This window comes from Herpailurus yagouaroundi, unplaced genomic scaffold (assembly GCF_014898765.1).
Source record: "Herpailurus yagouaroundi ecotype Mexico unplaced genomic scaffold, PumYag 210, whole genome shotgun sequence".
In the NCBI taxonomy this organism is placed as follows: Eukaryota; Metazoa; Chordata; class Mammalia; order Carnivora; family Felidae; genus Herpailurus; species Herpailurus yagouaroundi.
Window position 1 is genome coordinate 3,561,686 of NW_024412441.1, and position 15,960 is coordinate 3,577,645.

Sequence of the window (15,960 nt, forward strand, 5' to 3'; positions counted from 1 at the left end):
GCCTGTTTTTCTTTACAAATGCATGTCACCACAAATTATAGTACAAGAGTCATGCTCACTTTTCTTCCTCTTGGTCTTTGTGTATGAATGACCTTTGATGACCTTCAGTTTAGCCTTGGAATTTCAGTTTATAATAATAGCTGTGTATTCTATATTTGTAAATAATAAAATGTTGAACAGATGATGGTTTTAATGTTCATAGGATGTTTGTTTTATAGCAAATCAAATGAGTTTAACCAACAAACTTAATCAAGTATGGTTTTTATCAAAAACACTGAAGAACTATTCTTAAATCAGGTCAAATAGTTGGTTCAATTAATTAAAAGCTTGTTAAGTACAGTTTGATAACACTTGGTTGAATTAGCAACAATATGGTACTGTGAAGGCTTCTCAAGGGTTTACTAAGAGCCAGTCATTTGAATTCAAACGTTTTTGAAGCATTACTGTATCTATGTAGAAACAATGGAACTTGCTTTGTTTTTAATGCTTTAATCCATCTAACCATGGATGCATGCATGAATGTATGCATCCATCAAATGTTTCTTGATAGTTTACATTAAAACACCGTACTTAGTGCAACAGCGTTAAGACATTAGAGGAACATTAAGACAAAATTGTGATAGGGGCGCCTGGGTGGCGCAGTCGGTTAAGCGTCCGACTTCAGCCAGGTCACGATCTCGCGGTCCGTGAGTTCGAGCCCCGCATCAGGCTCTGGGCTGATGGCTCAGAGCCTGGAGCCTGTTTCCGATTCTGTGTCTCCCTCTCTCTCTGCTCCTCCCCCGTTCATGCTCTGTCTCTCTCTGTCCCAAAAATAAATAAACGTTGAAAAAAAAATTAAAAAAAAAATTGTGACTATTATCAAATAGCTGATAGATTAGTCAAGAGGATAAGCAAAGTCAGAGCTGCTGATTTCTGAATTTTGTCAGACATGTAAAACAATGTGTGACAAAAGTTGTGTCAATTTTAAGAGACTCTTGAAAGATGAGAAGAATATGAGTATGTTGAGAGTGAAGAGCATATTCTAGATTGGAGGAAATAGCATATTATCCTTAGGAGGACAACCGTAGAAGAAGGATTCTGGATGCAAGTTGTGAATTGAAGAGTATGAATTGCTAGCTTTAGAGGTTGAGAGGGGAGATTACGACAAAAAGCTTTTGGTAACAATCTGGTACAGAGCAGAAGTTGAGTTGGAATTGAAAGATAGGAAACTATTAGGATGGTTACTGGAGATGTCCCAACATAGGCTGCAAACAACTTTGCAGGAATGAATGCCAAAGGAAAATGAAGCATCAGATGGGGAGTGGGCTATATTTTTAAAGTCCCTTCCAGCTGTGAGTTAGAGAAGTAGATTAGAACCCTGGGCTCTGGGTTGAACTCTCTAATTTGCATGCTGGTTCCACCACTGTGGACTGTGACCTTGGACGGATTACTTAGTTCTCAAGTCCTCCATAGTTTACTCGTCAGTAAAATAGGAATAAGTTTAGATTCCATTTCATCATGTTAATGTGAGATTTAAACAGGGTAGCATATATGAAGCCCTTAGCACAGGGCTTCAAACAGTTAAGTCCTGATAAACGTTTGCCTGCACCGTTATTCCTCTTCCAGACATTAAGGTTCTAAAGTATACTAACAGAAAGGGGAGAAAATGGGTTAGGTAGGGAAAGCAGTGCTGAAGTAGAATTCATGGGATTTGGAAACTCATTTGATCATTAAACGTAGATCAAACTAGGGTAGAGGACCAGGAGAAAGTAGCAAAAACTGAAAGTTTTAAGAATGTATAACTATGAGGATTGGATTGCTTCTCTATTCAAAATTAGAAAGGGAGATCCCCCTCTCCCCAAAAGAGATTTTTTTTCCTGAATTTTCTTTTCTAAATTGAAGAAGTTTAAACACTTAAATTTATGAATTAAAAAAAACTATTTTTGTGAACAGAATTGTTTTTAAATTGTTTGCTTCTAATTTGAGGAAACAATCAGTCATTTGACTTTTTTCCATTTGAGCTAAAAATCTTAGACAAAAGTGATCCTTTCAACATGCCTATGGACACTGAATGAGCATCCCGTACTTAGTGCAACAGCATAGACTAGTGGTGGGAAGGAAGATCGTAGCTAGGAGGTCTGGGACACTATGTGCTTTTCATCATATCCAAAGCCCGTTTTTAAGCTACAATGTGAACAAAATTATCTAGAGCAGTGTAAATAGACTATTTGACAAATGAAACAAAACTAGTGTAAGGGATTTCTATTTTAATAACATAAGGCTTATTTACTAGTGACTAAGAATATTTGAAAAATGCTTTCTTTTTTGGACTGCTTCAATAAGTAGCTTAATATTCAAATGTTGTAAAACGTACTTCTTTTTGCTCTAGTTGAAAATTTCAGCTATTTTAAAGAAGTCAGGGATTAAAATCTTTATTAGCTTTTAATTTATACCATGGAGGAAAATGATGCCATTTCCTTGCATTGAATTTTCTTATCCAGATAGGTGTCCTATATCAATCACTGACCATTTGTGTGCACTACAGAACACAACAGAGGGAACCAAAATTTGCTGAGACCCAGATCTTGAACTGACAGGTTTATGATCAACCATGTACACGACTTACACAATATGGACAAAAGAAGTTAAGTGCTATGTTACTTGTCTAAAAAGCCATGGAAACACAGAGGATGAGGGGACTAATTAAACTTCTAGGGGCACAAAAATCTTTGCAGGATTCAGTACTCAGGATATTGCCCAGCACAGAATAGACATTCAATAGACATCTGTTTAATAAATGATCTATAAATATATTAATATCTCTAAATTTTATGGTTTAAAACAACTGTTGTTTTATTTCTCATGGGTTCTACGGGTGGGAATGTAGAAGGGGTTTGGCTGGGTAGTTGTGGCCCAGGGTCCCTCTTGGGGTTTGCAGTCATACAGTGACCAGAGCTAGAAAAGTGAGTTTCCAGCAGCTGGGGGCTCCCAGACATCTCTCTCTCTTGTGTTCTCACGACCTCCACACAGTCTCCTTTTGGTGGGTTTGGGCTCCTTCACAGCATAGTAGCCTCTGTGCAGCTGGGCTTTGAACAAGCTTTTAAGAACAAGTATTTTAGTTAACAAAGCAGAAGCTTCATGGCCTTTAGCAACCTAGCCATATCTGCCACAGTCTGTTAGCCAAAACAGTCCAAAGCCAGTCCATTTTTTTTTTAATTTTTTTTTCAACGTTTATTTATTTTTGGGACAGAGAGAGACAGAGCATGAACAGGGGAGGGGCAGAGAGAGGGAGACATAGAATCGGAAACAGGCTCCAGGCTCTGAGCCATCAGCCCAGAGCCTGACGCGGGGCTCGAACTCACGGACCGCGAGATCGTGACCTGGCTGAAGCCGGACGCTTAACCGACTGCGCCACCCAGGCGCCCCCAAAGCCAGTCCATTTTTAAGAGAGGGTACACAGATCTCATCTCTTGTTGGGAGTAGTGTCAAAGTTACATTTAAGATAAGCATGCAGGAGGGAGGTATTGTGGCTACCTATGAAAAATAAAAGCCCTGTAGTGAATTCAATGTAAGATTTTAAGATATGTAATGTAATGTAATGTTCTTATGTAACCTTCCTTTCTGCCTTTGTTTTTGTAAGGAACATGTCATAAAATAAGAAAAAAAAATAGAAGTGTGTTTGGAATCAGAAGTCAGTATAGATTATTTATGAATCCAATTTCTACTCAGTTTTATATAGTGTTTCTTCTGAATTTATATCCTTTAATGTGTAAAGCCCTCATTTAGGCTATGTCTATAAGATTATGTGCAAAACATCAGCAAATGAAACAACCTGTCTAATTAAGTCACTATCACGACCAAAAATTAATCTATGAAATCAACTGTTTGGCATCATAGAACAACAACAACAAAGCAAACAAACTGAAACAAAGAAACACACACACACACACACACACACACACACACACACACAAGCAATCCCTGAAAGCAAACCAAGATAAAACTTACCACATGTATAATTTACTTTTCACTTGTCAACAAGTTGCTTTGATATGGCATAGAAGACAAAGTCTTATTTAAAAAGAATACATCTCAGATTTGATTAGCAAAGTGTTGCATGAGGGTTACATCTAAAAGGGTTTTGTTTTAGTTCACATGCAAAGAATCTCTTGATTCCAAGAGCTTTGTGACATACAAGAAATATTTCAGGCCAATACAATACCACTTGGTGCATCAGAGTGGCATAATTCACCTCTTTCACTTGTATGTACCTATCCCAACAGAGAGTAGAAGCACTGAGAGCTGGTAGTATAAACAGTAATACCTCTAGTGACTGAAAGCATGGTGGTAATTTCTTTTGATCATGTGACCATGAAAGCCATTTAGTTGAAAATGTGAACTAACAGATGTTTCAGTAATGTCCTCTGATTTCTGGAACTTATACCTCACAAAGGGAGATGTCAAGCACTATACGTATAGTATTATTTTTTAAATTAGGAAGATAGGAGAGTACGTTTTCAAAGTAGACTCCATGATGCTCTTTGGATTACAAAAAAAATTTGACTACTTAAAAAATACTTTTAATATTTTTATTTTAAAAATTAAGGAGCACACTTAAAACTTAAAAGTTTTTATATATTAGGATTTTGTTAGGGTTCTAGGATAAGGAAGCAGTCTGAAAAGAAAATATTTTGCCCCAAGTTTATCCTTATTATGATAAATATGGGAAAAGAAGCCTATTAAGGGAAATATTCTGAAAATAGCATCTGAATGTAGACACAGCTGATACAGAAAACACAAATTTTTATTCAAGTCATTATTAAAATATTTAAACATGAACTAGTGTTTAAGGTATAATATTGCTAGTGGAATCTGAAGGTTGTTTGTTGCTGAGAAATTGGGTGCTCATTTTATTTTCGAGAGGTTTTTTTTGTTGTTATAAATATCTCATAGCATCACGAGAAATAATAGCTCAGCATCTATCTCTTCAGCTGCAAATACCTTTTCAGTTCATTCATCTCCTTCATGTGTTCTGAGCTGCTAGATTCAGACCTGGGGAAAAATATTTTTCTCTTTTTCTGCAGTATTTCTTGCTTTGTTTTAGTTACCTCAATAACTCTTTCCCTTTGTTCTCTTTGGAAGGCACAGCCATTAAAGAAGTTCATGACTTATATTTTCTGTCTGAGGCCCAGAAAAGTTTCTCAGCATTTTCTCAAAGGCACATGGGTAACCTTATCACTTATGAAATTCAGGCACAAACTCCATAATGTTTTAGCTAAAAATAAGTATCTGATTCCTTTCCCATGGCTGCGACAACATTCTGGGTAACAATGCTGGGTACAGAGAATCACAGAAAGTAGAAAATCATAATTAAAATATGTATTTGTTCTGGTTCATTCTACTGGTACTCTCTTGCTTTCTTTTCCCCTTTAAGAGTCATTACATGCTTTCATTTTTCTAACCCAATTTTTTTAATATTTATTTTTGAGAGAGAGAGACAGAGAAACAAACAGCATGAGTGGGGGAGGGGCAGAGAGAGGGAGAAGCAGACTCCAGAGCAGGCTCCAGGCTCTGAGCTGTCAGCACAGAGCCTGACACAGGGCTCAAACTCACAAACCACGAGGTCATGACCTGAGCTGAAGACGATGCTTTACCAATTCAACCACCCAGGCGCCCCTATGCTTTCATTTTCAATATCAAAAAAGCTGTATTTTTAACATTAAAACTCTAATTTTAACAAAATAAGAGGAAAAAAAAACCAAGGTACAATCTACAGGGAAACCCATCTTGGTGCACTGCCCCCACCCCCTACGGGGTTCTGGACCTGCATGCCCTGCGGCACTCCCAGTGACATATATGTACACACAAGGGTGCATTCATGCACAGGCTGTGTGTGGGAGGGAGCTGGCTCAGGAGCAAGCATCAAAATAGTTTTAGAAATGACTGTCCTGCCTAGCACAGGCATTAGAGAAATATTCTTTGCAAAGGGAGGTGGGAAGAAGCATGTGTAGAGTAGGAGGTGGCATGGGCTGCCAGCCCCAGCTTTCCTCTCCCCATGGCACCGGGCCTCCAGGGTACTCACTGCCTGTAAAAGGGGTCAGTCTGAATCTGCCCCAGAGGCTTTGGGCAGTCCTGAGTCCACACCCTGAAGTCAGGGTGGGCAGTTCCCACGGGAGCCCACAGACTAGCAGGTGTAGGTCCATGTGAAGGGCTAGGCAGGAGCCAGGGATGCTGGATCCCAGCTTCCAGCAGTCTCATGGTGGGCCGGTGGTTCTGATGTTCCTCATTCGATCAAGGGGGTTCAGGCTTGAGCCTTGTCTTAACACTAGGTTCCTCAGATTCTTTTCAGATTCCTCTGAGGAGCCCAGAACATTTTTCATGTCTTTCATCTCCTGTTGTGTCCAGTGTGGCGTAGGCACAGCGTGGTGGCGGAGTTCATGGACATGCACAAGAGTATGGCCTCTGATGTTTCTGGGGTGTCAGCTCCCTCCCTGCAGACAGTACCAGGACTCCCATCACAGCTTCATGGGGCCAGCATGATGCTCAGGGTCCCTTTAGCCTGGCTCAGCTTGGGTGAGTCTGGGAACCTGTAGCTGGCATGGGCTGCATTGGGCCGCTTGCTAATGTCCAGAGAGCTGAGCAGCTCTGGGATGTTCTGAGCACTTAAGGAGAAGCTTTCAAATTCCAACTGGGAACATCAGGTAAAAGCCCTGACTCTTGCATGTGAACACACAGGAGGAGATGACACTTATGTTCTCCTTCCAGATTCAGGAATAGTGGTTCTGGGGTCACAGGCCATGCATAGAGAAGAACTAGATGTCACTTAGGTTGGTAAGGCAGGCCAGGCAGGTCTTAGCACAGTCCTTATAGGCCACACTGGCAAACAAAGCCAGTGCCATTTTGTGCAGGAGACAGCCTTGTCATCAGTTTGAACTTGATCTTGGCACTCACCGTCGGCATTGTGAACATCCTGAACTGCTCCGCACGTGCACGTGAAGTGTGGGGCGTGATCCCCCTTCAAGTCAGGTGCCTGCGCGGAATCCCGCTAGGCCACTCAGGGCGCAGGCTATGCGCGATCGATCGCGCATGTCAGGCACAGCGAAGCCACTACCAGCGAATGCCTTAGTTGCACCTCCTTCCCTCCTCCTCCCACCTCCCCGGCGGTCCTCGCAGCGCGCACCCGCATTGCGCAGGTAAACATGGAGCCGGAAATCTGTGCCACGCGGAGGTCGGTGGTGGGCTGCATATCCAAGGAACGTGTAAGTGAAGTAGAGGCAGCACATGGTGCCGGAGAGGGAGTGGTCAGCCTGCAGGGCTTGATGGGGACTGCAGCGGCGTCATCACCAAGTCCTGGGGGCAGGCCTGTTCTGCGTGTGGGCCTCCTGCAACTTGCTATTAGCAGTAGCTGCCGTTTCTCACCTGAGACGCCGCTCTTTTGGATTCATGGAAGCGCAGGAAAGACTGGCGCTATTTCGCTTGGGAGCACAGCCCCTTCGTGGCCTGGAGCTTTTTTGGGGTGAAGGGTGCGCGTGGCCAGCACAGGGCTCTTGCACTGGAGGTTGAAGAGACCATAGCCATGACTGGTGCCAAAGGCTACATGGCTCCCAGGTGGGGCATGACGGACGTGACGGCAACTGGAGGCAGGCACAGAACCAGCACATGGGACCAGAAACGGGAGGGTGAGAGCTCAGCCCCTCGTAGCCCTTCCATGTGAAGCCCTGGCGGTCTCAGAGGAGGTCCATGCTGGCCATGCTGACCACCTGTTCCAACAGTACATGGTTAGTTCCAGCATCAGTACCTAGCCTGCAGTGTCCACCGCCACCATCTGGGCTGTGTACTTGTAGGGTGCCACTTTTTCCGCACCCAGCCTGGGATAGTGACTGTGGATGTCTAAGAAGCCCATCTTGCAGAATGGTGGCCCGTCGTCTTGTGAAGCCTGTTGGTGTGTATGCTGGGCCAACGGTCCACACTGTTGGCATACTTGCGATCTGCCTGGAAGAGGCCAGTTGTGCTTAGCTTGTAGAGCAGCCACAGCACCACGGCTGGAGACATCCCAGAACAACACATTGCCGTACTCACTGCAGGTCGGCAGCAGACCTCACCGTGATGGCTCCTGGGCCAGGTTCTGACCCCTGGTGATGGGCCAGCTGAAAGGCGCTGGAGGCCGGCTGCGGGCGTGGCAGCCCACCAGAGATCAGGATGTGGGCCCACAGTTTGGCGGGGACGTTGGCAACATGGGCCAAGCAGGTAAATAGCCAACGGGTAATCTCTGTCTTAATGCTGAGTACTTACAGGAGGATAATTTTTCTAGATTTTAACTATACCATTTCTCAATACATGATTAAGTTGCCACAGTTGGCTGTTAGTCTTTATTTGAAAGAGAAGCCAGGTACAGGAAAGATGGAGTAATCAGAGTATTCAAGATGGAATCTACCTGAACTATTTGTACTATGAGACATGGCTTAGTTCATAACCAACAATACTTTATATCTACCAATTTCTAAGTCATTTTCTCATTAAAATAATGGTTGACCAGGTGTACCTTAAAATGCCTTCAATTGCTTCTGTGTTAATTTGAGAGTAGAGTTTTGGAAACCAGTGAGATTTAATTTTCAAATCCCATTCAGTTAAGCCAGAGGGAGAAAAAAGGAGGGCAAATTGGAGTTTTTGGTTTTGCTTTTTCATCTTACAATACAGTTAGGGCTTTTATGACTGAAGGGAAGTGATAACTACAGAAGAAAATTATGACAATTCCAACATTTAGTACATTAAAAGGTTTTAAGTACATTAGCAAAGTCTCCTCAGTAAATTTGGAAAGAATGGAGGGAGAAATGTTGCTATTTGTGTTTTATACCAATGTCAGCAGTATTAAATTAGTAAAGAATATATGTGATATATTAAATGCAAAAATACACACACACACACACGCACACAGTACAAACACAGAATGAGAATAGCTTAGCATTCCCAGTTTTTAAACTTTCTCTTCATCATCAGTGGTTCCCTTTAAGGAAGTTTTTCAGGTAAGCATCCTAGAATGTTCTGTTTCCCACCTCATTTATCATTAAGTGATCATGTTTTATTTTTTGTCTCAACTGTGTAATGTTAAGGGGTTGATGGTCTAGTATATACACAAACTGACGAGAAGAGCTAGAGAAGATACCAGGAGGCTCATGATGAAACCTTTCTTAATGACATTTCCCTTATGAACACAGCTTGCCTGCAAGCTGTTACAGAATCGAGAGTGTATCACCAAATGGAAGTTTGAAATTGACCCCCCCCACACACACACGCGTGCGTTCGCGCACGCACACACACACTCACACACACATACATCACAGGTGCAAAAATTCTGCATAGAGTTGACATTTGTCGTCTACTTTGGTTCCTAGACTGTCACTAACCTCACCGATGAGCAAACATAACTACATCTGCTTTCTAAGAAAGTTCCCAATGAATTACAAATACTACACTATAATTTCCAAGTTAGTGTGATAATTCATAAACATTAGCATTGCTCCCAAACTATGCTGAGTAGGCAAAATAAATCATGAGTCACAAAATATTTGCTCCAAAGCCAAGCCCATCGTTCACATGAACAATTTTCAGAAATGATGCAGACAGACTTATGAACAACACTTGCTTATTTTTAGAACTTTTCCTGCCCTTTGAGACTATTCTTCAGCTTTAGGTTAAAGTCCTACAGTGAACTGAACACAAAGCTTAGAGATCAACAAATGTAAATTAAGATAAATGATTATATTTCCAGTTTATATGTCGGAAGAGCATACTGAAGGAAATTTTACATTACTTAATTTTCTGAGCTCCAATTTTTGTTTTCTCATATATCCCAATACAGACACAGACACATGTACACCCACTAGTACACACATGTCTTGACTTCTCTAAAAATGGGTTGACATTCTGGATTCAGTGATTTTCGGTGGTATAACCCAAACTTTCTCAATTAGGAATTTTAAGTGTATCTTCTAGGATCTCCGTTCATTCCTATCAGATTTCCTTCTGTATAGGCATAGGTTTCCTCTGATAGTCAGGATCACCGTTAACATATTTGCGATCAGGTAGATGTCAACATGTTTTAACTTTTATTTTTTAACAGCAAAACAGCCCAGATTTTCTTTGTAATTTATTTTTGGTATCAGTATCATTCCATTTTCTCCATGCTGCCCTTTTGAAGTACATTTAAATCTTCCTTAAAATATAGCGAGCACTCTTCTAGAGAATGCCTGACTTTATTTTAGTTCCTTTGATTTGCAATGCATAGCTTTAGCAATACATCTCAACATATTATTTGTTTTCATCACTGAAGCTCTTTGTTGCAAAGAGTTCTCAGAAGTTTGCTTTTTAGGACAACTTCCTAGACTATAAGGTTTCTACTTAGAACTCCTTGCCTTCTGACTGGTGTAATTTACATGCAATTTAAATTTTCTTGATTTTATTACATTAGGGAATGGCCTGACATGATTCTAGGTTTTCAAACTTCTATATACTTAATTCATTAAGGGAAAAAAATGCAAATTCAAACTAGAGGCTCAGGACCAAATAGGGAGCAGGGCATTGGCAGAATCTTGTGTGGTGTTAGCAGTGGTAGTTGGGGCATGGGGTTAGGCAGTGTTGCCAAAGGACATCTCATATCAAAAAGCAAGTCCGCTGATAATTTTACAGTGACTATTGCATGGATGCTGCTCTAAATGCTTCTTTATTCTTTCCCAATTAAGTTTGTATCCAGTCCAGCGGAAGAGTAGATGTTGATTTTCTTGGGGAGCCCTGAGAATGCCAGAACAGGTGCCAGGTGGTAGTGGAGTTTAGATTCCACTTCTGTAAGGATGACATAACTTGGTTACTTCCTTGCAAGTGATCCATTAGGTAACGTGTCTTATATGTCTCTCATCAGCAGGGATAGTTTTAAAGGAAACAATGGTAGGAGTAAATGTGATGCCCTCACTGACAGGTGTTTTGACCACAAAACCACTTCTTAATTCTCCAGATGATGTATTTCTATGTGTGTGTGTTGTACCGGTATTCAGTTCTGTGCTCCGTGCTAATTTAGTGTAATATACAATCTTGGAAATGATTTCTTTCCTTCCAAGATCCGAGGCATTACTGTGAATAATTAAAAAAGCAGGGCTCTGCCTTATTGGTAGCATCTTTCCAACTTGAACGAATCCCATTTGTTGGCACTGTTGTGGTCATGCCTGACCTTTCACCCAGTTTGAGGGCTTGTTTGCCAGCATCTGCCTGTCTGCCTAGTATGGCTCTACACTCTTAGCACCCGCTTTCCTCGTTGAAATGTTTCCTGACAATGTAAATGTAATATTAAATGTGCATGCGGTTCCTCACCATGTTCCTCCTTTGTGCCAATTATGTATCTTGATTTAGTCTTTTGTGTCTATTTTTTCCTAACTTACACAGACTTTTTTCTCTAGCAAAACTGAATATGTACAGCAACAGCTAGTGTCCTGCCCCAAATGTTCTCTCCCCTGTCTATCAAGGTGTGAGTTTAGTGCTAGACTTTTCCTTTTGTATCCTGCTTAGAAATTCTGTGACATCCATTGTTTGTATTATTTCCAGAAAGTGCCCAATAAATATCTGAAGAATTGAAATATGTTTTCTCCCATTAAAATATAAGCCCCCTGGGGACAGGAACAGTGCCTTGGTGTAATTTGCAATGTACATAAGGTATTAGACATTTTTAAAACATATTTTTTGAATCACAGATTGTTTGATAAATTTGATAACTTCTTCCTGAGTTTTCTTTTTTTTAAAAGAAAGGTCAGATTTTTGATTTGTCCAAATCTTGCAGTTCTTCTGTTTCAGATAGTAGTTCCTCAAAGGAACTCAGCTGTTTCCCTACTAGGTCACTCTCCAGTTTCTGGTTCCTATTGGCTTTGCTGTGTATATCTTGTAGGGGGAAAAAAGGCATTTGTCCAGTCTGCTGCTTTGTAGAAAGAACTGAAAGGGCAATAATGTGGCATTTGTTAGATTTTAAAAAATGGAAGGAAGGGGAGGCTTTTAATTGTATGGGAAATTTAATTAGATTTAGACTAATTAAATTCATTTTTTATATTAACATGTTCACAAATATTATTGCATCTCGTTAGATTTCATTCTTCTAGCCTTACTGAACAATATTCAGTAGTAGTTTCAGATTACAATAAGTTCATTATGAAGATAAGGTGGAATTAGTGTAGGAAGCTCAGCTGGTTGAAGGGGTCTGTACTTTAATTACTGCACAGGGCGTGCATATTAATTACAACACAAGTGATATTTACTGTACCTCAGGAACATATGACAGGGTAGAGATACTGACAGCACCAGCTAATAAACTCAGTATGATAATGAGGAGAAAAGACCATAAAAATAGAAGGAAATAAAATTATTCATAAAGTATATTGATCCCAAAGTAAAGACATTAAGCTCTGATGAAGGGCAACAAAAGGGAAGCTCCTCACTTTATCAAACAAATAACCAAAGTAGAGAAATGTTAGCAGGGAGACAGATTGTGATTATACTGGTCACATGATCACACTCCAGAGAGTACACGGGAGCCATAACATGGGAGATTTTTAATAAATCAGCAGAAAGCCATACTGTCACCTGCAGGAACCGAGGTCGCGGTGGCTAAGGACAGCCCCGTAGAGAAGTCAAACATGCTGTGGTATAAACTGGAAGGAACCACACGCATACAAAATCTGGTTCGGGAGCCACTGTCCCCTCTGGAAAAACGAGGGCACACCTAAGAATACTGCAGGAATTACTCTCAATAGCAACTCCGGGGGCCATCACCCACTTTTCCCTGTTATTAGAAATCACCAGCTCTGATTCCGAGATGACAAAGGGGAACAGTTGGGGGCTGGTTAGATAATTTTTCTCAGAAAATGCTCAGTTATGGTGTGATCCTTTCTAAATCTACACAACTCAAAGGAAAGTTCATAAATTTTGGCTTCAAGTGATTAAATGTGAGATTTGTTTTGTTTTGATTTTACATGGGCCTTGCAAAGAAATGGTATTTTTTAAAAAACAATTATTTGATCAACTTCTAACAGTTACAAACAAGCTTATTTTCGGGGGAAAAAAACCCTGGCTAAAGTGCTAATTCTTAATTTACATCAAATAATTACTGTAGTCAGGTGTTTGCTAAGTATTTGTTATTTTTAAGCTTGTTACCCAAAATCTGCCACAAATTGTGCTCAGAGTTGAGTTATTATGGATAGAAAGTACATCAGTTATGTGTTTCTTTTAACACATAGAATAATGATGTTGACCAAACTCTTACAATCGCTTTAAGTTAATTTTAGGAGGAAAACATGTTGTGGGTGTATATACGAATAGCGATCTTAATATATAGTGCAAATATGTGATATATATATGTACAAATGAACTCTAATCTGTATATAATATCATATGTATTTCTGGTTAAAGTACCTAAAAAATAATAGTAAATCTAGATAGTGCATAATCTGGCCCTGTATTTTGGTAATACAGTTAGAGGTGTCTGGAAACAAAAAACAAAAGGAAAGATTATTCGTTTTGGTTGAAATCTATAAAATCATGAATTGAAAGGGTTAGATGTCAAATTACAGAATGAAATTATGGCAAATCTCACTTTGCAACTTGGGCAAGACAAATAATATGTATAACCAGCTCACTCTGAACTGAATTATTTTAATTTACGCATGCTGGAGCCGAAGTGAAGATAGCCCTGGACTCCCTCATGAAATGGGGGTGCCATGCCTGGTTTGCTGTGCTTCCCTTTGCCCTTCTCAGTGCCTTACTCTATGTATGCCAGTATTCCAATGTTTTCATGCTAGCCTTTCTTTTCTCCGGTAGAGGGGTTGTTTCATTCATATTAAGGTGAAATATTTCCAGGGAATATTTTTAAGAGAACAGTGTTTCATGAAAGCTTATGTTGTAACTTGACCATTAACGAAGTACTTCTGTATGAGCAGGGGATCTATCTGAAATTACTCAAGTGTATCAAATAGTTATGAACACAACCCACATGAAAGGCCAGGCATAATCAGAATGTGGGAAAAGTGGTAATTCAAGTTTTATAATCGGTACTGTTGTGAACTGGGTTATTTTCATCAATACCTGTGTGATATTACACTGTTAAGACTCAAGGCTGTAGGATTGTAATGTACCAGGAACATGGTGGGTAGATGTTTGATGAATATTTACTGAATGAATGAATAAACAAATGATTCATTTACTGAATGAATGATTGATTGAATGAGTCCTCCTCAGGTGGTGTTTCCTTAATTCTTGAAAGGTACCGGTGGTGTTTCTGTTGTATCTGGTGAACTGGCTACTCTCTGTTACTCTGGCATTTTCCTTTTTGTACTGGCAGTCCCTGACCATGGTATCTCTCTCACCACCTGAAATGTAAGTGCTGGCCGGAGTGGATGACCACTGTCAAGTGGGTGGGCTCTTGCTCTGTGTTTGGAAGCAGAGGGTATACGTGATAATGCGAGATTGATGCACTTGTGTTGAAATCTGGAGCATGAAGTCATCTGTAGCTTACCCATTGTAAAGCTCAAACAGTTTTATGATAAACTTGAATGGCTTTAGCAGACTTTCAGTTATCAAGATGTTGATTATGGGTTTTTATTTTGTCCAAAATATCCTGATATTTGGGAAGAAAAGAATGGTTTAGGTGCAGACCAATTATATGTATAAATGGGAACTTGCAAGCCTATGACCCCTATCCACTTGGATTAGTGTTAAGGAATTAGAACACAATAGAGACAGAATAGATGGAAAACTTATTTAAAATTTAGAGAATAATTCTGATTCTCTATTAGTGTTTCATGGGTTTCTGTTAGGAGTTTTCTTCTCTTTGTCAGAGTTTTTAATGTTTCCTGTTAGTATTATTTTTCCTTGTTCCTCTTACAAGGTGCCTGCTGTCCTTGTGCCATCATTTGCCCTAAGCTTCTTCCCTTTTCTCATATTCGCTGCTTCAATGATCTATAGTTCATTGTTCACCATTATTTTTCATCCTCCTCCCATCCAATTTGGTTCTGATATTTATTTCTGCAAACATTACTTTCTGTCTTCTGTGTCTCTACTTTAATGGCTAATTTGACATTCAGGAGCTTCTCTTCTTTCTTCAGCAGAGGAAGAGTAGAGTTTGTTGAGAAACTAGTTTGGGGATATCTATTAATGTTGACTTAAGAAAGAAGGGAAGTCCTAAGCTTCCTTTATTTCTGCTTTGAATAATGAGGAGGCAGAGAATATTTGATGTAGATATTAAATAGAGACAAGAATTCTGATGCTCAACATGTTGTAGAAAACAGAGGATTTAGGAATTAAAATATCACTGAGACAAAATAGGTTGTATCATCTAAAGATTGGGGTAACTAGTTCATATCATCAATTAAGAAAATCATTATTTTTACATTTGGAGTAAGTATATGGTCAATCTTGCTGCACTGTGTTGCTTGAAATTAAAATTTTAATGTTAAACAGAATAGATGACCTTTTAAAATATAATACACTTGACCCAATATGCCCAATATGCTTTGTAATCACTACAGTCAGAGAGAGCCACAAAATTCTTGTGTTTCAATCACACAGAAACTCTTGTTAATTGTCACTGCAGTGAAGCAAAACTTCTAGAATGTCCCCAAAGCTTTTGAACCCCAGTGCAGAGTTTAATTTCTTGAAGCAGCTCAAGCTCCAAGTAATTTCATAAAGTTTTAGAAGGTTAAGTTTCTGTCGTAAACAAATTTATGTTTGTGGATGTTGATAATTAGAAAAAAGTATTTTGTGAAAATCTGAGGAAGTAAGATTGAATAGATAATTAAAAATTGCAACATTCTAATCAATAAAAAAGATGGATATGATTGTTCTTGCCATTCTATTTCTTGGACCTTGTAAATCTTCATAAATCCTTTTCCTTTCTTTTTTTTTTAAGATCATGTTGTATATTCATCACCACAAAGTGGAAGTCATAGTTAA

At 39.7% G+C, this 15,960-nt stretch overlaps 1 pseudogene; it reads right to left on the bottom strand.

Annotated features, from left to right (window-relative positions):
* Positions 1–6,233: 6,233 nt before the first annotated feature.
* Positions 6,234–14,361, bottom strand: LOC121016224 (lethal(2) giant larvae protein homolog 1-like; annotated as a pseudogene).
* Positions 14,362–15,960: the final 1,599 nt, after the last annotated feature.